The 25,938-nt window shown below is 37.1% G+C and overlaps 1 long non-coding RNA gene across 1 annotated transcript; it reads right to left on the reverse strand.

Moving 5' to 3' along the window:
* On the reverse strand, positions 1-25,938 carry LOC121138746. The gene is made up of 3 exons (XR_005875606.1): positions 25,859-25,938; positions 3,074-3,151; positions 1-145 (listed from the first exon to the last, which is right to left on the reverse strand). It is a non-coding gene; the product is annotated as an uncharacterized LOC121138746 (long non-coding RNA).

Genomic DNA, 25,938 nt, shown 5'->3' on the forward strand with positions numbered 1-25,938 from the left:
TCCTTTACTTCTCTATGTAAACTGAATCCAAGGACATACTTGTGCTGTATAGATCACAACAAAGGCAGCAGACTGACATATCTGACTATGGTCTTGCCTTTCTTTTTCTCTCTTGTTTGCTCCAACCCAGTCTTTTGCAGTCTTGCTGTAGGGAAATACAAATGTCATGCAAGAAGCTCCATTATGGAGACACATAAGTAGCAAGAAATGGCTAGCAGCCACAGGGGATCTACAGCCTGTCCATAAACCCTTGAGTCAATACAGAAGCAGGTCTTTCTCCTGGTGTGCCTGATGATGGTGTTAGCCCACTAACACTTTCCACTAAACTCTGCAAACAGACACTTCACTAAATAGCTATACATCTGAAACACATAAATACTGATAAAAGTAAGTATTGTTTTAAGCTGATGTGTTTGTAGGTAACAATGCAGCAACACACAAACATGTCATCCTAAATTTAAATTTTCCATCCTAGAAAAATTAATTTTGCATACTAAGTGAATAATACCTAGGCAAAATACTTATGTACAGATAATACCTGGCTAAAATGATAATCAGAGCTATCCTCAGAAGAGAAACAGTTATAGGGAGCTGGAAAGCAAAGACAAAATGTAAGAAGAGGGAATTTCCTTGCTTTGCTTCCATAATGGAGACACTGTACTGGAATCCTCTGGCAGGCCCACAAGTGGGGACTCCCTGGGGAACCAGGCTGGCTCTTATCACAGTTGTTTCTGGGTCTTAACAGGCTACGTGGTTTCAGAATCTTCAGGAATTCCCTTAAATCATAATCTTTTTTAATCAATGACCTTGATATGGCTCCAATCCCAGCAGTAACAAGTTTATCATTTTATTGTCTTAATTAATTAAATTTGCAAGCAAATGCTAATAATTTGTTTTTCATTGCCTTTCTTAAACAAGCTCTCTTAGTATTTTTAGTACAATTTGGCAATGATTTCTATTTTTTAATCATCTAGGATCATTTTCCTAATTAAGTGATATTTTAATATCACATGACAACTTTGAGGATAAAATAGCAGTGAGTATTCAAAACAGTGGATAAATGAAAACTTTCAGAAGATGATTTTAAAATCTCATATTAAACAAACAACAGTAGTGGTGATCCTGTGACCAGACTCTGTTCCCCCTAATGGCCTTTCTGGCCTTTTTAAAAACAATTATTAGGACAGTAAGATAGCTCGGTGGATAAAATACCCTTATCACCTAACCTGACAACAGGATTTTAATCACTAGGTCTTACATGGTAGGAGAGAAATAACTCTACAAGTTCTCCTCTGATCCATAAAGCCATGGCTGGGTGCATGGATACCCTGGCATATGAATTATCTGCCCTCCAAATCAATAAGTACATGTAACACATTTTAATGAGATATATTTTTAAACTCCAGTTTTCTTCTGCTGCCGTTCCTTTATTGATCAAGGTTCAGTAGCAGTTGAAAAGAGGGAAGTAGGTGGGTGAGTAGGATCCCTAGATTAATGTATCTAAAAATCAGAGCCCTGGCAGCATTCTTCAAGTATGATCTTGCTCAGGAGCTTCTGTCTCCAGTGAATGTTACTGTGCTTTATTTTATGCACATAAAGCCTTACAATATAATCTTTCCCTTGGGAAGAAGGAAGTAGAAGACTTGTTTAACTCATATACCGACTTTCAACTATTGATCATGTTTGTGTTAAGGAGTCAGAAAGAATCAAAGTTAGAAGATTATTAACAATGATTGTTCCCCCTGAAAGAGGGTGGAGTATAAACACACAGCATTTGCACCCCTTTTTTCATCTGTATTGTTATCCAGTCATGAATATTACAGTGATTCAAGCACAGGAAATAAATCATCTGATGGTAGAGGGCTGAGACAAAGAACAGCTATAACATCTTTTTTTTGGTAAGTTTTCATTTGTTTGTTTGTTTTTTAAAATATTTTATTTATTTAATGTGTGTACAGCCTTCTGCCTGCAGGCCAGTAGAGAGCACCATATCTCATTCAAGGTGCTTGTGAAACACCATGTGGTTGCCAGGAACTGAACTCAAGATGTATGGAAGAACAGTCAGTGCCCTTAACCGCTGAGCCCCTCTCTAGCCCCCTATAACAGCTTTTAATTGGTAAAGTAACTTCTACCTTTCCTTGTCTCAATGGAGGTATTTTCCTTGACTTTACTGTATAGTTTGCCTAATCATATAATTCAGGTATGTGAAATGTGTGTTACACTAATAAGCACCTTCATTCATGAATCATTAATGATGGGCCTAAGTGGGAGGAGCAAAACATAAAATGGAAAGAGGTCAAAATAAGAGATGAACAGAAGTTTTGTTTCAAGGTAATAATTCCATTCCATTCCCTCTGACATGCCCTTAATATGAGTTGAATATGAAGATACCTACACATAATGTATAAAAGACAATGAATGGTAAAAGCAAAGTAGATACTTAAAATGTTGTAATACTTAACTTTAAAAATATCTTGCAATAATTAGTTCTCTGCTATTATGTTGCAGATTCCTTGAATAAATGATGACCCTCACATCTTTTCACTCAAACTCCTTTACTCTAGTTCTGTGTTGTCCTATTACACCCAAATCTGTCAGATCTGGAGAAGGAGCTATTAATTCTAATGGGTTGCATATTAGCACATCAACTCAAAGGAATCTTTCATATTGGAACTAATGGATCAGAGCCCTCTGCTTTTGTAGAACACACCTATATTCTCAGCATTTCCTAAGAAATCTTCAAATGTTAATTTATACAAAACTCATGTTGAATGTAGAAAGAAATGTGAGGAAAATTTTCACAAAATCTTTGCTGTTAACTAAATCTCTATTACTATGAGGTCTAGGTTTGTTTTCTTTTATTGCAAATTTCATAAAAATTTTCTTATTTCCCACCTTATTCTATTTTAGACATTTTTTAAACTGGTAACTTTGTATTGACTCTTCCTATGAATGTCACTACAGATAGGTAGAGTCACAAGGATTTTTATAAAGTGAAGTTTTTGCAGGTCTTATGGTTAATATTGTCAACTTGTTCTGATAAAGAAAAATATATGGCATTAGGAAAACTTACCTTTAGATGCATTTGTCTTTATAGAGAGGATTACTGGAAATGTGGGAAGATTACCCCCAAATGTGGCTGAGTCCCAGACTAAAGAAAAAGGGTAAAGGAGAAAGTCAGTCAAGTGATGGAATTCTCCTTTTTCTAGTTACATCTAGATGTGACAAACAGGCTCATGCTTCTTGTGCCACAATCAAGAACCCTTCCTGGTACCATGTTTTCCCTCTCAAGAAAGACTGTACCGTCAAAGTATGAGCCAAAATAAGCTTTCTTCCCATGACTTCTATCTTACAGAATACTTGATCACAGCAACAAGAAAGGGAGTAATTTGATAATATCTCATTATATTCTTAGCACATCATATATATGCAACAACAAAAACCTCTCAAGCCTCAGGAATATGTCTCCAGAGTTAGACCAGTCTCCGGGGTCAGGAGCCTTAAAGGCACCCATCCTCATTTAGTGGTAATGAGAAAGCATAGCAGTGCATTGGGATCTTCTAGCCGCAGCCCATAACTTTGGTGCCTTCTCCCCTCTAGACAGTAAAACCTTCCTTTTTATCTTTGAACAATAGTAACGGTAGTGATTAAGATCCAAATCTCAGAGTCAAAAGGAAAAAAATCTTCTCATAATGATAAAATGTCAAAGATTTCAGATAGAAAAATGATGGCATTTGAGTGTGCTGTGTTAGTCTCTTGAGATGGGTCAAGAGATACACAGACAATATTCATATGATTAAAAGGGACACTTTCCAACTCTTAAAAACCCATAATTTCAAAGACAGAATTCCTCAGGACTCAAAAGGGTATCTCATTCTATTAAGAAAACAATTCACATAGATTACTAGGAACTTTATATAATGAGAAACTAAGTGCTCAAGTGCTTCAAGTCACTGTTGATTAAGTAACAGAAATTACAGGGAACATTTGAAATTGTAATAATTGAATGACATTTACATATTGAATTTATTTTTCTTTTGAAATTGTCTAGAAAGTTAAAAACTTACTTGGGATAAAGACAGCAACTTACTCAGCTAAAACAGTGACTTGTGACTCTTTGGTGTCTCACCATTTGTCACCTTTTTGGCCACCCTTTCCATGTAGCTTGACAATACACACACAGATAGCTATACTAATAGAAGAATGATATAGGTACATGTTTCTCCTTGTATTTATCTCTTCTGATACCATCTACCTAGTCCAATATCCACAAATGCCATCACCTTGAGGCAGCTTCTCTAGTCTGTCCTCCACAACCTGCTTTCCAGCTTCAAATCCCATCATGCTTCCTTCCCTGAGCTCTCCCATTCACCCACTTTCACCTCACACTTCTACCTGGTCCTATCCACTCCCAATAATGACCGTTTGTAATCCACTCTTCACTTTCTCAGTTTTCTAATGATTAACTGCATGCCAACACTTTCTTTTTATTTCCTTCATCAATATGACCTTTTCATGTAATAATCTACATAAAAGTACATTCACATAGGCATGAAATACACAAGTACTGTCAGGATACAGATGTGGTAAGAAATAAAAAAAAACAATTAAAAATATCCTGCAGATGAAGTAAGCAGGGTTTTCTTTCTGTTGTATTTAATAATGACAAAGAATTTACTTTCTTTGCTACAAACATTGTGGATACTTTAAGGAGAATATGTGATTAAATATATAATAATTTAAAAGCTTTGTCCAGAATTCTATTTGCTGGGATAATTTTATACTAACGGCCATTATAGCCAAATAAAATTTACCTCAAAAAGATTGACCAATCACAGTTAATAGAGTTTAATGTGTAACATGAAGGACAAACTGGTTAGGTACTTCTGGCTTACCCACAATCTGACAGTATGATCTGCAGGATGCTGGTTAACTTCTCTCTGCCTCAGTTAGAAAGGAGTAAGGTAATTGCACCACACTCCATGGTACAGCAGTGTGTAGATGAATCTGTATGTGTAAGTGCCAACAGTATAACTCGTGTTAAGGAAGGGCTTTATCAATGCAGCTGTCATTGTGTTTACACATTCAGGAACATGCTGTATAACTTTGTATCTCCAACTGCAACCAAACCATAATGCTAAGAATTATCACACAATAAAAATACTTCAAGATTGATGCTAACTCTTCATCCTTGTAAATCATCGTTCTTACACATTTCTGCCTAGCTGCCACTATGTAAGTGTTTATAGCTATATAGTTTGTCTATACAATGTTTGAATTAGCCAAGTTGCATGCCCAATATATCATTTCTTAAAGCAAGTAGCACAAAATATTATTAATTTTATATTTAACTACTTAAACACAGGTTTCAAAATACCATAAGCTTGGGCATGCTAAAAAAAATACAAGTTTCTTCATCTAATGTCATGGCATACCTCCTGCATTGTCAGTTTTCTCTAATACTTGTTTTATTTGAGTATCAGGGAAGAAAATATGGTTTGTATATAGAGGAACTATTTACCAAGTCCCAGAACTCACAAGGTAGAGGCAGAGAAAACAAGTTCCCTCAAGTTATCCTCTGATAATCTACAGGCATGCCATGGTATATATTATGGACACACACATCTCTCTCTCTCTCTCTCTCTCTCTCTCTCTCTCTCTCTCTCTCTCTCTCTGTCAAAAAATAAGGTTAAAAATCAATTTTCCTTTCATTATTTTTATTACATTGTTTTAGAAAATAGCTTGCTTCACATGTCATTCCCAGTTCCCTCTCCCTCCCCTCCTCCCACCCCTCCCACCATATCCCCACTTCCTTCCACATAGGAGATATCCAGAATCTGTTCTTTTTCTCAGGGCAGGGTCCAGGCACTCCCCCAAGAGTCCAGGCTAAGGGAGCATCATCCCTCTTTGTGTTATGGACACATGAAGTCCATTTGTATGCCAGGGATAAATACTAAAAAATCAAATGTTAAAAATAAATTTTCCGCCGGGCGGTGGTGGCGCACGCCTTTAATCCCAGCACTTGGGAGGCAGAGGCAGGCAGATCTCTGTGAGTTGAGGCCGGGCTGGACTTATAGCCTCCAAAACAATACAGAGAAACCCTGTCTCGTAAAAACCAAAAAAATAAAATAAAAATTTTCTATGTCATGTCATATGTGTCAAATAGGAATAACATTAATTTGTGGCTAATTGTTCTCCATTCCATGTCTGATTTTAGCCATTTTCATTAGAATGCCCAATTCAAGATGATATTCTTTTTTTTCTAGATATTTTTAGACTAGAAACAATCTTATTTTACATATCAATTCCAGTTCACTCTACCTCCCACCCTCCCGAGACCCCCACCAACCCCCCACCCATCCCAACCCCCTGCTGCTCCCCAGGAAGGGTGAGACCTTCCATGAAGGATTATCAAAGTCTGTCACATCATTGCGGACAGTGCCTAGCCCCAATCCCATGTGTCTAGGACAAGAGAGTATCCCTTTATGGGGAATGGGCTCCCAAAGTCCATTTGTACACTAGTGACAAATACAGTTCTACTACCAGAGGCCCCATAGACTGCCCCAGCTTCCTAATTGACATCCACATTCAGGTGGCCTGGTTAGGGTTAGCTGTCAGTCTGGGGACCATGAGCTCCTCCTTCTTCGGGTCAGCAGTTACTGTGGGTTTCCTCAGACTGGTCTTGACCGCTTTTCATCACTCTGCCCTCTCTAAAATTGGATTTAAGGAGTTCGGGTCAGTGCTTAGCTGTGGGTCTCTGCTTCTGCTCCCATCAGCTACTGGATGAAGGTTCTACGATGGCATATAAGGTAGTCACCCATCTCATTATAGGAGAAGATATTTAAGGTAGCCTCTTCACTATCTCTTAGATTCTTGACAGGGGTCATCCTTGTAGATCTATGGACAGTTCCCTAGTGCTAGATTTATCTTTAAACCTATAATGGCTCCCTCTATGAATGTATCTCTTTTCTGGTTCTCCTTTATTCTTCCCCTGACTCAATATTCCTGACCCTCATATCCTCTTCCCCCCTCCTGTTCTCCCCTTCACATTTCCTAACTCACTCTTCCCTCCTCCTGTGCTCCTTTCTCCTTCTCCAGGGGACCCTGTATGTTGCTCTTAAGGTCATCCTTGTTGCCTAGCTTCTCTGCAGGTATGGATTGTAGGCTAGTAATCCCTTGCACTATATCTGGTATTCATATATAAGTGAGTACATACCATGTTTGTCTTTTTGTGACTGAGTTACCTCATTCAGGATGGGTTCTTCTAGTTCCATCTATTTGCCTGCTAATTTCAAGATAACATTGTATTTTTATTTTTTTGGTGAGTAGTATTCCATTGTGTAAATGTACCTCATTTTCTTTATCCATTCTTCAGCTGAGGGGCATCAAGGTTGCTTCCAGTTTCTGGCTATTACAAATAATGCAGGTATGAACACAGTTGAACAGATTTCCTTGTTGTATCAATATGAATCCTTTGGATTTATGCCTAAGAGTGGAATTACTGGATCTTGAGGTAGACTGATTCCCATTTTCCTGAGGAACTGCTGTGCTGATTTCCAAGTGGCTGTATGAGTTTGCACTCATACCAGCAATAGAGTAGTATTAGTCTTTCTCCACATCCTCTTCAGGGTAAACTGTCATTGCTGTTTTTGGTTTTAGCCATTCTGACAGGTGCAAGATGGTATTTCAGAGTTGTTTTGATTAGCATTTCCCTGATGGCTAGGGATGTTGAACAGTTTCTTAAGTGTCTTTCAGCCACATTAGATTCCTCTATTGAGAATTCTCTATTTAGTTCTGTACCACACATTTTAATTGGATTATTTGGTCTTTTGGTGACTAGCTTCTTGAGTTCTTTGTATATTTTGGAAATCAGCCCTCCATCAGATGTGGAATTGGTAAAGATCTTTTTCCATTCTGTGGGCTGATGTTTTGTCTTGCTGACTGCATCATTTGTCATATAGAAGCTTTTCAGTTTCAGAAGGCCCTATTTATTAATTGCTGACCACAGTGTCTGTGCTATTGTTGTTATGTTCAGGAAGTGGTTTCCTGTAACAATTCATTCAAGGGTACCTCCCACTTTCTCTCCTAAGAGGTTCAGTGTGGTTGGCTTTATGTTGAGGTCTTTCATCCATTTGTACTTAGGTTTTGTGCATCTATATGGATATATATGGAATCCTCTACTTGCTATCATCCAGTTATGCCAGCACCATTTGTTGAAGATGCTTTCTTTTTTCCATTGAATACTTTTAGCTTCTTTGTTAAAAACCAAGTATTCATACATGTGTGGATTAATATCAGGTTTTTCAATTTGATTCCACTGGTTTACCTGTCTATTTTTATGCCACTACCAAGCTGTTTTCAAGGCTATAGCTCTATAATAGGGATGGGGATGCCTCCGTAAGTTCCTTTATTGTACAGGGCTGTTTTGGCTATCCTGGGTCTTTTGTTTTTCCATATAAAGTTTAGTGTTATTCTTTCAAGGTCTGTGAATTGTGCTGGGATTTTGATGGGGATTGCATTAAATCTGCATATTGCTTTTGGTGAGATTGTCATTTTTACTATGTTGATCCTGTCTATCCAAGAGCATGGGAGATCTTTACATTTTCTGCTATCTTCTTCAATATATTTCTTTTTAAAGACTCAAAGTTCTTGTGGTACAGGTCTTTCATTTGTTTGGTTAGAGTCACCCCAAGATATTTTATGTCATATGTTTGGTGTTCCCTGGTAGAATTTTTGGGTCACTCATACAAACTGTCATATCATCTGCAAATAGTGAATGTTTGACCTTTTTCCTTTCCAGTTTGTATCCCCTTGATCACCTTTTGTTGTTTTATTGTTCTATCTAGATCTTAAAGTATCATATTGAAGAGATATGGAGAGACTGGAATCCTTGTCCTGATCCTGATTTTAGAGGAATCATGTTGTGTTTCTCTCCATTTTGTTCATTATTGACTGTTGGCTTGCTGTATATTGCTTTTTATTGTTTTTTATGATCTCTTTAGTACCATTATCATGAAAGGGTGCTGGATTTTGTCAAAGGTTCTTTCAGCATCTAGTGAGATTATCATGTGGCTTTTCCTTTTCAGTTTGTTTATATGGTGGATTACATTGACAGATTTTCTTATGTTGAACCATCCCTACCTCCCTAGGACGAAGCCTACCTGATCATGCTTGATGATTTCTGTTCTTAGATTCAATTTTCCAGTATTTTATTGAGTATTTTTGAATCAATGTTCATGAGGGGTATTGGTATATAATTCTCTTTCTTAGTTTTGTCTTCCTGTTTTGGATACCAAGGTAATTTTAGCCTCATAAAAAGAATTTAGCAATGACCCTTCTGCTTCTATTGTGTGGAGCATTTTGAAGAGTATTGGTATTAGCTGTTCTCTGAATTTTTGGTTGAATTCTACACTGAAACCATATGGCCCTGGGCTTTTCAAGAGGCCATTTTTAATAAACAGAAATTCTCAAGATCTTGTCTTGGTGTCCTGGCTCTAAGCTTGTCTGTATGCTCAAGGAACTCTACAGTTGAACCAGAAATACAATAATTAATGCTGGAACTCACCCTGAGAATGAGAGAACCACCTGTCATTTTTCGTCCTTCCCGTTGGGTTATTAGAGCATTCTTAAATGTTCATCAGTGTATTTAGATTAATAAGTTAGAAATGTAAACTTACATAATAAAACCTAGGAAAAATATATTATGGTGCATCTCACTATGTGAAGAACAAACAGAGACATACCCAATTCACCCTAAGCCTCTTCACTTAGAGTTTCCATTTCTTTCAGAACTTTACAAGTCTTTTATACAAGTCATGTTTGACAAGTCAGTTTGAGATGGCATAAGTGTGTGGGAAGCATTTTTAAATGATTGGGTGAAATTTCATTCTATGTGAGGTAAATATGCATAAACTACAGTTAGCTCCCTACTGCTCCTCCAATGGAAAGCTGGGTGTGACAGTTCTGCTTTGGAGGACCTCCTTTAATCTATCTCTTAAACACTTTATTTGGGCAACTTGTCATGGAAGTGACAGCCCTATTTCAGAGACATGTCCTTTCCAGGATTATAATACTTCATTTCCACTCCTCAGAGACCAAAGTTGATATCAATAGTATACATGCTGGTGAAGCAATGTACCTTATTACCTTAATCCACACAATTGACAAAAGCAATAACTTGGATTTCTTTTAATATGACATCCTCACCAATCATGAGCCTATATTACACCTGACTAGTGGTTGGCATTAGTATCAATTCATTATTCTTTAATTTATGAATTAATTTGACATTTTCCAAATCATATCCATTGGCTTTCTCCTGAGCCTCTCTTATAGTGAGATTGGAATGTTAGTCCTTCTATTGAAAGATGCCCAGAATGTTCACAAGACATGAAAACTAAAATTTAATCCAGAAAAGGAGGAAAGAATTACACTAAATATTTCAAGTTTCATTTATGAACCTCTCTCTGATGTTTTTCAGTATATGTGTGTACATATGTGTATATATATGTTTGTGTGTGTGTGTGATTTAGGCTCTACTGGTAAGTTAACTGCCTACAATTGTTAAGTGATCATATATATTAAGAAGCAAGAATTCATAGCAAACTCATGGCATGAAGTTGAAACACAGTAAAATTCATAAATTCTTTCTGAAACTACTTTTGATCGTGAAGACTTTTTGACTGATCCATAAAGATTCTCCAAGGAAAAGGATGGAAAAAGTCATTATAATCACCTGTTGTTCCTGATGAGATAGTACAAAATACTCTTGAGAGGATGTTATGAAGAATAATCCTGAAACCACAAAACAATCTATTGGACTGGCAGAATTACTTGATTTTTCCACATCTGACTTTTCAAATTCAATCAATTTCCAGCCAGCTTTTCTACTTTGCCATCTGTCTCTAAAGCAAAACTTAACAGGAGTCTGTGGAGGATGAAGTTTGTTTTGTTTCTTTCAATCTAAGTTTTAGTGAATCACGCGTAGGCTAAATTCCAGGTTGAATAGATCATCAAAACCCAGCATCATACCCACATGTTTTCTTAAGTTCAGAGTAGAGCATATTATCTTTCTTGTTGAGTTACTTTGAACCACAGAAATAGATTTACTATGCTAACAAGCATACGGATAGCACACACAGGAGGGCTTCCTAAGGAAAGAAGCAGTTAATGGGCATTTCCACCCCACTCATCTCTACCCTGAACAAAATTCATTGCTCTATGAACTCAAGTGTTTTGCAACTCTTTGCTAGGATTCTGATAGCTTTTATTGTAAATAAATTTTACATGTTTTATGTAGGGTGATCTGGCACATGATAACATATAAGCATAAACAAGCCACTAGGAGTTCAAATTTGCCTCTCTAGATTACAAGAATGAAGTGCTATATCATAGTAAATTTCCATACAAACAGTAATACTTTTTATCTCCATGGGTGAAAGGTACCCTTGTCATTAAGTTTTGAAGAAAAAATTCATGAAAGCATTGAAGAAGTAAAGCAAGAAAACAGTTTATGCTATTAAAACAACTGGGCCTAATGTACCTATAGCTTTACTTGAAAAAAATACATGAGGATTACTTGGTACGTACAAAGTACTGAATAAGTATTATTTGTTACTAAATAAAGACAAAACTAAAACTTATGATTTGAAGTTTATAATATAACAAGTAAATAAAAGTAAAACGTAAAACTCTTTTTTTTTTTTTTTGGTTTTACGAGACAGGGTTTCCCTGTATTGTTTTGGAGGCTTTCGGTCCAGCCTGGCCTTGAACTCACAGAGATCTGCCTGCCTCTGCCTCCCAAGTACTGGGATTAAAGGCATGTGCCACCACTGCCCAGCTAAAAGCAAAACTCTTACTCATGTAAACAAATTTCATATCTCAAGAAAACAGGGTCCACACTGAATTCTCCTTATATATGAGAAAGATGTATACAGAAGCATTCATGAGACATAGTAGCCATGTGATGTTCACTCAGAGGGTGTGTTTAATTCCTCCACTGGCTACAATAAGTTACTTAAGAACCTAGAGCTACTCTGAGATACCATCTCACTCCTGTCAGAATGGCTAAAATCAAAAACACCAATGACAATTTATGCTGGAGAGGATGTGGTGAAAGGGGGACACTCCTCCATTGCTGGTGGGAGTGCCAACTGGTTCAGCCACTTTGGAAAGCAGTATGGAGATTCCTCAGAAAAAATGGGAATAAACCTACCACAAGACCCAGCAACTCCACTCTTAGGCATATATCCAAAAGATGCCCATTCATATAACAAAGATGTCTGTTCCACTATGTTCATAGCAGCATTATTTGTAATAGCCAGAACTTGGAAGCAACCTAGATGTCCCTCACCCGAAGAATGGATAGAGAAAATGTGGTACATCTACACAATGGAGTACTATTCAGCAGAAAAAAATAATGGAATCATGAGATTCGCAGGCAAATGGATGACACTAGAAGAAACCATCCTGAGTGAGGTAACCCAGTCACAAAAAGAGAAACATGGCATGTACTCTCTCATATATGGATTTTAGACATAGATCTGGGGAGTGCCAGCCTACAATCCTATTGCCAGAGAGTCTGGGAAACAGAAACTTCATTTACTGGCTGGTTAAGTACTGAGCTGAACTCAAGAAAGCCAGTATCAGAGAGGGAGGACTGATGATCAAAGGGATTAAGACTGGGCTGGTTGAACCCCCAGAAACAGCTGACCAGACAAAGGTTAACTCTTGAATCCCAGGCATCAGCCTGGGAATCCAGTATGGGACTGACCAAGACCCCCTGAATCTGGGTGTCAGTGAGGAGGCCTAGGTAATCTATTGAGCCTTGGACAGCAGATCAGTACCCATCCCAAGTATACACACGGTCTCTGGACTCCCATAGAACAATGTGAGGTGCACTCTCACCCTGAACTCTTGGGGAAGGGTCTAGGCCCTGCCCTATATGAAATGACAGACTATGGACACCCCCATGGAGGGCCTCACCCTCCCTGGGGGAATGAGGGGATAACGGGGGGGGGGGGATGGGGGGGAGGGCACGGGAGGATGGGAGGGAAAGGGAGAGGGACCTCGTACTGACTTGTGAAGCAACCTTGTTTCTTATCTAAATTTAAAATGGAAAAAAAAATATTAATAAAAAAAGAACCTAGAGCTAAAAAAAAAGTCAGCTTGAAATGGGAATCTGTCTTCAAGAAACCTCTGCAGAAAAACCTATGGCTCAATAGGTGACTGTTTAAACCTGTATACCCTCAGGTACTGAACTTGATCCATCCTGAATTATTTCTCTTTGACTAAACAATTGGGACTTCCAGAAAAGTGTTCTGAAATCTGCAATATAGATTGTCCATTCCCTAATGGTCTATGAATTTCTGACAGTCAGGAGCTACCCTTTTTCCTCTTGTTTCCTCACTTTCCTTAGTGTTGATTGGTTTGCACTTAGAATAATTTTATATTCATGAATTTATGCAGAAAATATTTGGGGCATAGATTCTCTCATGTAGCATTAAATTCATGTTTATTATTATGTCATATGTCAATAGTTCATTTCACACCTGAGTAGTATTTCATTAAATTCATATAAAACAGTTTTATAGTTCATCTGCCAGCTGATATGCAGTTAAGTTACTTCAAAATTTTAGGCACTATAACAAATTCTATTATGAAAATTGGCAAACATTTCTTTATAGGAACATATTCTATCAATTCTTTTGGGTAAATACATTATAGATGAATGGTGAGAGTCAAATTATTATAAAGGTTCAACTTTAACCCTTCACAAGGTCTGCCCAAAAGTGGAAGAAACATTTACATGGCAAGGAGCAGTGTAAGAGTCCCCGTGACATCACATCCCTATAAACAGTTTGTACAATTGGAGGTTTTAAATATACTTAAATAGTGTTATAGGAAAATATATACAGCTTTAAAAGTAATGAAATGAAAGAAAGCTTATAATACCTAATTTTAACACTTCTTATAAAAGTTGTAAAACCAAATCCATATATTGGAAGAATAATAAGTATAGAGATTAATAGATCAAAAGAGAACCAGAGAATTAGGCCAAAATGTCCAATTCCAGTTGATGTTTCTGCAGAAATGCAAAAATGATTTATTGAAGAATACAGTGCTCATTTCAATAGAGTTACAGTAAAAAAGAATATACACAAAAAAGAAAAAATTAACTTTGGCAAACATTCATGTCATTATTATTTCTATACAGTAACCCAGAATAGACCCATATCTATATAGCATTTTAGGAGAAAATTTTTGGATCATGTCTTAGGTGAATATTACTTAGATATTATATCAAAATCATAACTCATAACAGAACATAAATGAGAAAGTAGATAACATCAAAAGTAACTTTTTACTGTTTTAAGACAGTGAAAAAATAAGAATAGATCAAGTGTACACTTTAAAATTTTTTCTGTAATGAAGCTTTATTGAGAATATAAATGTGTTTGTATATATCTACTTATCTGCATGAATGAATATATATATGGTATACAGAGAGGTGAGTGATAATAGGAGATGATTCATGTTACTATCCAGAAGCTGAAATGAAACTACAATGATACACCAGAAAATCTACTGAACTTTGATTTCTGTCATTGTCTATTTCCTTTGCATTCAAAAGTGATCCAGGAACCCACATCTTGTCTGTTTCTTCCAAGTTTATGAAAAATGCAGGTCCTGGGACCCTACTGGAACAGTGCCTTCTGCAATGGTCTTTCCAAGTGTCTCAAAAACATATTTATGTTTTTAAAATCCTAGAATTCATCTGCACTGAGCTCTTTCCAGGCTGCTAAGAGAAAGTGAGCAAGCCTTGAGATTTCTAGTCTACTCCACATGTAAAAATCTATGACATCTTTACTTTTCAGCTACAGATTTTTATCCATGATTTCAAGAATGTGGATCTTTTTCTTTATTTTCCTTACAAAACCCACACAATTGGAATTCCACTTGTCCATTACATGACATTAAACTGTTATTTTTTCTCTATTAAGTAAACCCTTTCTTCCCAGTCTGCCTGTCTTAACCTGAGGGTTTTGTTTTGGGTTTTTGTTTTGTTTTGTTTTGGTTTGGTTTGACTTTGGTTTTGGTTTACTTCAAAGCCATAATTTTCTGGTATATGTTTGCAATAAATATTTACTGTTTACTCCTAAGTGTTTTCTTTAATACAGTAACAAAATTCCCACCTTAAATTTAGAAGATCTTTCATTTTTAAAGCAACTCTGCCCTACTACCTTAAAATACTACTTGGAAATTATTTAGATGTTCCGTACACATACTTTGATATGCAACTGTACATTTGTCTACTCAAAACATGCTGTTTATCTTTAGTAGCAAACGTTTTAAAAGCATACATCATAAATTAAGGTCAAAATAACAATTTAATGATTAATGCACTATCTGCACACACTATTACTAGAAGATAATGAAATAAAAAACATTACTCTTTTTTCCTGCTGGTTGTTTAGAGTTATGCAATCTTAGAGCAGAAGGATTGAAGGAAATATTGATATTAGGAATAATACATTTAATTCTGGTTAGCATGAGATAGAAAATAGGAAAGGAACAGTTTCTGCCCTATATATGTATGAAGAATGATATTATGTGTAATTTGTACATGAAAACCACCTACAATTTAAGAGGTCATTGTGTTTTGATATGATGGTTAATAATAAAACTATTTTAGTCATACTTAATTATTGGGACTTAAATTAGAATTACTTATGTCTAAAGATTAAATATTTTTCTATTCCTGAACATGAAGGATCTGTGAAAAATATAGCTCATATGGTAAAAGCTAAAACATCAACTTGGACATAATTTTTAATTATTTCTAACTTTTGAGAAATAGCTGTTCATTTCATTATATTTATAATCTTACATGTAGTCTTAAGGATTATTAAACACAAGAGGAAAATGGCTACTTAAATTGAACTGGTCATTCCAAGAATTTTTCTTCTTCTATTTCAGGTTAACATTTGACATGGCTCAAATATAATGAGCTTTTGTGCCAAAGCCTGCATTTTGAAATGAATATATTTCTCATTTGAAATATGAGCTATTTTGTGCCAACTCCTACCTTTAAGATAAATATATTTCTCATTGAAAGAGCAGTATAATATAAAGTTTGCTGAAATAATAAAAACCAAGTTTCTAAATGAAAAACAAATAATTAAAAATCGTGAGAAATACTTCACCAACAGAAATGTAATAAAGACACATCAATGACTCTCTCTGACTTCTTAGAAATATCATAGCCTGACCTTTTCTCAACTTGATTTGGGAAAGTTCCTTTTAAATAGATTTTGCATTGACACAATTCACTTCCTGTTAACCCATTGGTGTCATCTCAGTTTCTGCAGCTACCTTCAGGCTCAATTCTACACATTTCTACAACCAGTGTAAATAAGCAGGCCTAGAGAAACAAGAAAAGGGAAATCAATTGGTCCAGCAGCATGCCTTTGCTTTACTTTCCCTGTTGCTTTTAGAGGATTTAGCTGGTTTTGTCATTTCCCCTCTGTGCTATAGACCATGAAACAAAATCTTTAAAGTTCAAATGTACAAACTTGGCTCAAAAACAAAGAATTGACTAGTCTCAGAGATGGAATGCTAATTGGCGTCTCATTGTTTCAGTTTTCTTCAGAAGGACTGTTGGCACAGATTCTTTCCAGGAAAAAAAATCAAGATATTAAATAAAAGAGAAAACAGGAGATAGAGATAGAATACTAAGTAAGTTGGTTGGGTAGAGAAAAGTTCAAATCTTCTTTTCAGTATTAGTTCACAGCCAAATGATTCCTCAGGCTTTCATACACTGGGAGAAAATACTCTAAGGGTCTCTTGGATTTTTGCACATCTTGCAAGCAGATGCACTGATGAGCTTTGTACAGGAGTCTCTTTTCAAGGGTATTTGTATAGCAAACAGCCAGGGGACATTGAGAAATGTCTTATTACAGACCAGAAGGTAGTTTTGTTTACTGTCCAGTATAATAAAGATAATGTATCCCACTGGGGCAAAATTTAAGCAGCTTGCTTGTGTCTTGTTAAAGATTGGCATTTTGTAAGCTTGGGGTTTTTCAGCAGAGACACAAACACAATGTCTGTACAGACTTCATCTATATCCATCTGTGCTGCCTGTGGGACCTGGGCAGCATATGAAACAGTGAGATCATGATGCCAGTGTTGCCTATTGTGACATGCTAATAAGGACCTTTTGCCTCTGACCCAGGAATCTGATGTCTTCTACTTCCATTTGTGAGACTTGCAAGCTAACCTGTCAGCTTGCAAGAAAAATAGAATCCCAGATTTTTCCCACATTATGATAACTATCATAATTTGGACCTGGAATGTCCTCCCAAAGCACCTGTGCTGGAGGTATGGTCCCCAGCTTGTGACTCTATTGGGAGGTGGTGAAATAATAGGTAATAGAGCTAGTTGGGATAAGTAGGTCGTGGGAGGAGTTCCTTTCAAGGGTATATTTTGTGCTCTTCCCTGTCCCTTTCTGGGGGCTGTGAAGGGAAGTGCCTCCTTGGCTACATTCTCTTATTACCATGACATAGTGCTTCCCTTCGGTTCAAAACAAAGAATCTAAGTAACCTTCAAGTAGAACAACCAAAACTGAGTCAAAATAATTTCTTCTTCCTTTAATTTGCTGATTTTCTTCTGATATTTTGTCATAGTAACAGCAAAACTACATAGCACAATCTCCAGTTTGTAGCATGAGTCTCTAGCCATTTACCTACATTCCTATTTGAAATGCATTAATTTAAAAGTGTTGAACCTAAAGTTAGAGGCACAAAATGTATTTATTAGTTGTTCATATTATAAAATCTACATGCAGAGTAACAATGACATGTGTAAATAGCAAGGGGAATTAATTTTCTAGAGAAATTAATATTTTTGTCATGAATATACTTCCTCTGCTTTCTGCAGAAACACTAGTTTCTATCAGAAGATATTAAGCTGGGGTATGAAAGTCATCATGACTTAGAGAATGTAGCTGGATAGGTTCCACAGTAATTAATGAAGTGTCAGACCAACAAGATGTCTCAGTGGGTAAGGTGCTCTTGCCAAGCCTGATGACCTGTCTTTGATTCCTGTAACTCACATAGTGGAAGGAAAGAGATGATCCCTGCAAGTTGTTCTTTGACTTTCATAAACGTGGCATGATACATGGACACACACAATATATATGTGTGAGTATGTGTGCACACGCAAGAGTGCTACCTAAATACTTGGGAAATATCTTTCAAAACATTATTCACCTTTATAAATATACCACAGAGAGCACAAAGAAAGATCTGGCCACACTCCTGCACCCAGGTATGCAGATAAGCAGAGGCATTGTTTGTGCCTGGCTACATGAGTTGCCTCATGGATATCAGCTATTCGTAGCTATTATTTCCTCTAGGTTTTCATGCCCGGGGATCTGCATTGTCTCTGTAGTTACTATTTCTTGTTCTAGAAAGGACAAATCAGGGCTCAGCATATGTAATATTAGGACTTCTTATAACAATACTTTACTTAAACAAATTCTTTTGCAATGTACTAAGAAACATGGAGTATTAACAAACAGAAGGCTAAAGAACCTGGGTAGAAAAGCAACTAACAATGATCAAAAATGCTTTTGTTCAAGGGAAATAGATATTTTAGAATTGAGTATGTATGTATATACTCAAAATGATTAAAAGTTGATGAAGTATAGCAATACCAGAAAGGATGGGCTGATATTTACACAATATAAGGTCCATGAGAAAATATTTTCTTCTTTCCGTACGGTCCAAACTGAAAAAATGGCTCCTAATATATGTGGACCCAGAACCAAATCACCTAAACACAGAGATAACCAGTCAACAGTGCCTATAAGCTTGGTACTGAGTTCTCTGCAGTACTATTAGCTACTATTAAGCCAAGTTTTCTGATGAAAATCGGCATCTCATTCAGATTTTTCTAAGAGAAAAGAGCACATAAGGGACAGTACACAAGTTTAAAACCAGGCTTCACTGATTCTCAACCTCACTTACTTGAATATATTTGTTAAGAGATCATGCATGCAGCTGTAAGGACTTAGTGTGAGGATGTCCAATGAGCATAGTAAACTGCTAGGCAACTGATAAATGAACAGTAATAGTGTTGATGGGTTATATTAGTTAGGAAATATTCAGTTGAATCTGATTTCAGTTTTACTTTGATACAAAGCATATGTCATTACTTCAGAACACCACTGCTATATGATTGGGCTGTTGTGGACACCCTCATCTGTCATCAGGGGCATATTAATATACACATTTCCCTTAAGTTTCCTTTTCATTAGACATGTTCATGTAAAGGTAGCTGGTTTGCTTTTGGCTACAATGGCTTGTTCCTAGGAAGCCTCTGATGTGACAGGTGATCATCTGCAAAGATATTTACAGACTTAACAAATGCCAGCTACCAAAGTAAAAACGAACTTCTGTATCCATCACACATCCTTCTAAAACCAGTGTCCAACAATGTGATATTTTCTTCTGTGAGCTTGCCTATATTCAGACAACGAAGGATCCTACTGAATTGCTATTCCTCAATTATTTTCTGTACCTTTTTAATGAATGTGAAAAGAATACTTTCAAGGAATGTTTTCTCTATAGATATTTAAAATAACTTTTGATTTCAAAATTCACCCGGATCCTTTAAGATTTAACAAACATGCAACAAGGAAGATGGCCCAAGTTACTTTCAGTGCTCTACAGAGGCATTTTGAACTCCCCTGAGACCCTTTGCCTGGAATACTTGAGGAGGATGGAGCCCATACAAGAGCAGAGCATATCCCCAGACACAAATTAATTTAAATAGAATTCTAATGGGCCCTTGGGAAGGAAAAGCTCTAAAGACTTGTCTTATCTATCTGCATTCCCACAATCTCACAAGAAGTGAGATTTGAAAACAGGTGCTGTCCTGCCTTCTACCTACTTTCTGCACCAGAAGGACTGCCAATGTTTGGGAAGGGTTCAGACAGAAAGAAACAGAAGTGGGATAAACAAACAGTCACATTCTTTGTTTCAAAAAGCCATTCTGGGATGGCCCATCCTTTATCCTTGAAGTATACAAGTGTCAACACAGGAAACAAACACACGCATATAGGCTGAATCAGAGTCACCGAGGATGTGCAATGCAGCCCTCATCCTTCTGCAAACAAACCAGTTCCCTATCCTGAGAACATGGCAGTGTCTGAACTAACATTTGTTTGGCTTTATTAAACCATTCAGAAATTCTGCTAACAAAGAAACAATCCAAAAAAAGTAGACACACGTGTACTTCAGTTATCAGTAGGAAGTTATTTTGCAGCCTCAGATATGTCTATATAACAAGAATGGAAGTCAAAGTATCAACAAGTAGCAAAATCCTAGAATCTAGAAGCTGATTTAGCTCCAGATGGGAGGATTAAGGCCAACTTCAGCTGTAGAGAAATTTTACAACCAGCCTAGGCAGCATGGGTCACTGTTCAAGAAAGAAAGGAAATAAGGTTTAAAGAGAGGAAGGAAGAGAAGGAGGGAGGGCTGAAAGAAAATCAACAGTAAAAACACAATATAAAACTATTTCAAATGCTTATTTTTTTCTCTTAAAATAAGAAGCAAAAGAAGAGTATCTCTATGTAGTCACTGAAGTTCCTCCTAGGATTATTCAGCAAAGAAGCATTGATATTTCTCTCCCTTGGATTGTCAGACACCAAAACAAAAAGGGACAAACTAAAATGATATTACTAAATTATCTATACATGCAAAATGAATCTTGAAATACTATCTCAAATGAATGTGACCCATAAGTACTGATGATTTGTCTATCGCCTTGCAGTCAAGCCCATCTTTTGAGCAGTAGGAAGATGACAAGGGCTCTGTGTTTCTGGACAGGAGATGAGTGCTGCCCAGGTGAGTGAGCACAGTCATTATGGAAAATTGGCATCTTTGAGTTTTTGGCTTATCATAACAGGCTTCATAGATGAGAATTTCTGTTTACATTAGAGGTCTATACCATAGGATGCAAGATGGGGACAAAACGGTGACAATGAAGGCTGGTGGACTTCTATAGGACTGCTATGCAATAGAGATTAAATCTTGGAGCCTTTAGGACAGCTCATTTCTTTAGCTGCTGAATAAAATTGGAGGTTGCAGAGGCTTTTGTGAGAAGAACAGTCTTTGACTTTTACAGGAAAAAGGTTAAACGCTTTGTTTCTTTTCCTTCAACAGTTATTCTTTTAATAATTTTAGACTTTTCACAGGGATTTTCTTGAAAAGCTTTCATTTCCTTGATAGGTATGGAAATGTGCTCTTTTAAAAAGTAAAAATCTTCTCAGCATGCTTGTCTATACAAGAGAAACACACCCTCTCAGTGAAGAACAAGGCAGTTCTTCTTGCATAAGGGTAGAAAATCAGCACTGTGGAGAAAACAATATGTCCCAGGAGGGATATTAACCTCGGTAATCCCGATAATGTAATGAGACTAGCATAAACATGATGTAGTAGAATCTGTCAGCTCAGTAATTTCAACTGACCATGCTATTAGAACCAAGCTGGTTGTAACTATTGTCTTTACTGTAACTTTCATTGGCTATGATTATAGTACTAGCATTAGGGCACCTGGTGTCTGAGACATAACAGGATAGACATATGAGACAAAGCATTTCTCACCTTCACAATTACCTTGATATCTACGCTTATTCTCATGATGCAAGTGGGAATACAGAGTATAAACAGAGTTTTTCAGAAGTTCAAATTGAGCAATGAAAGAGACAACAACTTCAGAGAGAAAACAACACTGGAAGGAACATGAGGCACAACACTGCAATGAGCTAACCTCAGAGTGACAAGCAGTTATACTTAAATCTACAAACCCATGCACTTCAGGAAGCATAAGCATTGGAGGTTTCTGTTCCAAATCTGATATGAATCTTTATTTAAAATGTGGAGAAATACTGCATTGCACTGTTACGTTTTTGGCTACAGTGTACAGTGTAATTTAAAACTTGAGGTGAAAAGGCCAGCACCCTAGGTGTGAAGTCTTCACACATCCAAGTTGTCGTTGACTCACATAAGAACATTCATTCCCTTTGGTCTCTAACTATGAAGATACTTAGAGACATGCTTTAAACTCCTGTCCCGAGCAGCCATGGTCCCTGCGTTCTCTGAGCAAGTAGAAAATTGAACCAGAATAAGAAGACATGTATAGAGAAAATGTGGTACATTTACACAATGGAGTATTACTCAGCAGAAAAAAAACAATGGAATCTTGAAATTCACAGGGAAATGGATAGCACTGGAAGAAACCATCCTGAGTGAGGTAACCCAGTCGCAAAAAGACAAACATGGTATGTACTCACTCATATATGGATTCTAGATATGGATCAGGATAGTGCCAGTCTGCACTTCCACAGATAAAGAGTCTGAGAAACAGGAAAGAACCTAAAAGATATGCATATATGCATAGTACCCAAGAGAAGAGGATGGAGACAAGATCCTCTGAATGGATGGGGAACACGGCGAGGGGTTGGGGGGAGTGGGACCTGGGAAGAATAGAGGTGGTAAAGAGGAAGGGAGTTGGTCATGGGGGAACAGGAAGTTGAAGGGGTGGGGGTAGAATAGGGGGAAGAGGGAATCATAGGATCGAAGACAGATCAGGCACCAGAGTGACCTCGAGTGATCTAAAGGTATAACATCAATTGGCAAGCTAAGCAATAGTGGAGAGACCACCTCGAATGCCCATTCCTGATAATGAACTTGATGTCTATAACCATCCGGGAGCCTTCATCCTGTGACTGATGGAAGCAGAGGCAAACACACAACTAAGCACTGAACTGAACCCAAGGAACCCAGTGACAGAGAGAGAGGAGTGATGAGCAAATTGACAAAGAATGGGCTGGCAAAACCAGCAGAGACAGCTGATCTGAACAGGGGAGAGCTCTTGGACCCCAGACCGACAGTGGGGAGGCCAGCATGGGACTGATCTGGACCCCCCAAATGTGAGTGTCAGTGAGAAGGCCTGGGCAACCTATGGGGCCCTGAGCTGTGGATCAGTGTCTATCCCTGGTATACAAACTGTCTTCATGTGCCTATAGCACAAAGAGAGATGCTCTCTCAGCCTGGACTCTTAGGGAAGTGCCTGGACCCTACCAAGAGTAAAATGACAGACTCTAGATATCCCCTATGTGGAAGGATTTGGCAATAGGGTGGGAGGGAGGGGGGGAAGGGGACTGTGGGAGGAGGGGAGGGAGAGGGAACTGGGATTGACATGTAAAACAAGCTATTTAAAATTAAAATAAAAGATGATAAAAAAAAGAAGACATGTATAGCACCTCATGCAAACTTACTCTAAAATATAAAGTTGTATTTGAATCACTGTAAAGAAATATATGAGACAATTAATTTTCTAAGAAAAGCAAAACTATTATTTTGCCTCATATTTTTGGTAATTTTAGTCCAAGACTGAGTGTGCACACTTTGTGAAATTATGGAGACCACCCTGAATGGTCAAGGCAGGAAGTCAATTCCACCATATTAACGTTATGAGTCAGGAAGCAAAGAAAAAGACAGGAAGCGGCTAGGATACCATAACAATCTTTCAAAGCATGTCCTTGATGAGGGATGGACCACTTATTATAAGGACCTCCTAAAAGATACACATATTATGCCCCCAAAGCAATAGCTTAAAGACAAAGCTAATAAAGACTGTCTTTTCAGTGACACTCAAGAACCAAACTACAAGAAACAAAAAGAGATTGTGAGGTCAGCTGGCCTTCTGTAATATCTGCACAAATGGCAATTTTAAAGTCCAAGGCAAGACTTGGTCCTACTGTCTTCTAAATAATTTGCCTTTGGAATAACTTTAATCTGTTAATATTTCACTGCCCTCAATTGTAGAGGGTCACCATATACGTTTATCACAATAGTTTCATGAGCATTACATGAACTCAGGCCTTCATAGTGCTTTTACAAATCAAGTACCATATGAAGAGGTTTGTGCACAATAATTACTCATATAATCTTCACTTCAAAATACATGAATATCTAGTTTAATTCCTAGCTTAAAATGACCACAGTTAAAGATATTAGAAACATCATTCAAGATCTCATGATTATTAATTGATTCCGCAGGGTTGTTTCATTAAGTTTTTAAACAATCAGCCCTGTTGATTCTCCATACGTTCTACCATTACCTGTATTACACATTGTGTAGGATGGAATTCTTTGAGCTAAAGTGGCATTATGATAATTATACTGACACAACATATGTAAACAGAGACCTCCTAGGAAAACAACAATGTAAACATATTTCCATAGCAATGTCCCCTTTGTTACTTCAAATCGGCTCCAGTCTCCAAAACAAACATTCTAATATGATGCAGCACACAACCTACAATTGCATTTATCCCATTAAAATTCAAATACGGTAAATGTTTCATCAAATCAATGAACGAAGCCAAACTTAAGTTCTATATATGTACATGGCTTTTACTCTCTATACCAAATTAATTTTTTACGATCAGCCTAAAGTTAGCTTCTCCCAACATGTCCTCTCCATTAAATCACAAAAGTTCTTTCTCAACATCTTTGTAAATGATTCTACTGTCCTAACCTTAGAAAAGTCCTAACTAAAAACGATTCATCAGGCTATAGTGGCAACATCCTTTCCATTGAATATTGTCCTTCATTTCCCCCAACTTGGAAGCCCATTTCCTTTCCAGAAATTGGAGTCTCATGTCAAGAAGGAGAGATCACCAAACTTTCTCCTTCACTTTCACTGTTCATATTGACTCTCCTAAGCATGGTGAACCTTTATTTTTAGCTGCCTTGCAACACTGTGACTCACAATCTGTCTAGCACTCAAAATAAATCAACCAACAACAATCAATGCATATGTATTGAACAACTATTAAAAGTATGCAGGGACTCTGACCTTTGTATTTACATAGCCAATTATTCCTCATTGTGCTGATCAAGGGTTTGCTTATCCCTCCAAAACCCACTATTTTATCCTTGCCCTCGTTGACACTCATTTGCGTTGGCTTGACTTTCTACACAGATCAACAAGGACATTTCAAATTTTGAGCAAGATTTTCTGAATGCTGGCCTCCTTCCCATATCTAATGCAAACAGAAAATGTAGTGAAAATATGCCTTGCTTGCGTTCTTTTGTGTACAGGAAGTATTATTTATCTTTAGTCCAAAAATGCAGATTCAAAATAAAAACAATTGTATAATGCTGCAAAAAATTAGTCTGAAAACACAGCAGCTAAAAAAGTAAATATCAATTGGCTCATAAAACGTCTGTGTGTACAGTCCTATGTCAGTTTACCTGGATACTCCTGATTCAGAATCTTTCTACAAAGCACAGCTAATGAATGTATATTCAAGGGCATTGAAACTTAGAGATCATAGAGAAGCTGGGTATCTACATTCAGTATGGTTATTGGTTAAGAATTGTACATTTTCTTTACATGGCTACAGAATTGGCTTTCCATAGAGAAAGTGAACTAAGAGCAGAAATTAGAAGAAAGCCACCGTGCTTTTTTATGATCTTGACACAAACTGCTATTTTAACTATACTCTATTCCCTTGAAGCAAGTCACTCTATATAGCCCTCATCCAAAGGAGAGGAGGCCTAGGCTTCTTATTTTCCAAGAAGAAATTGGTGAAAATATTTCAACATCACCATAGAAGCTGTATCAAACAGGCTCTCCAGAAAAATATAACAAATAAGGGATGGATAGATGATGAATAGATAGATAGGTGGATGGATGGATGGATGGATGGATGAATGGATTTACAGACAGACAGACAATTGTAATGCATACTTAGTATAGATAAATCTACAAGAAAACTTACTGTAATACTTCTCACATGATCAGGAATGCTAATGAATCCATACTCTAAAGCATTCACATTCCAGTTCAAGTCACCAGTAT

This window comes from Mesocricetus auratus, unplaced genomic scaffold (genome assembly GCF_017639785.1).
Source record: "Mesocricetus auratus isolate SY011 unplaced genomic scaffold, BCM_Maur_2.0 Super-Scaffold_2245, whole genome shotgun sequence".
Taxonomy (NCBI): Eukaryota; Metazoa; Chordata; class Mammalia; order Rodentia; family Cricetidae; genus Mesocricetus; species Mesocricetus auratus.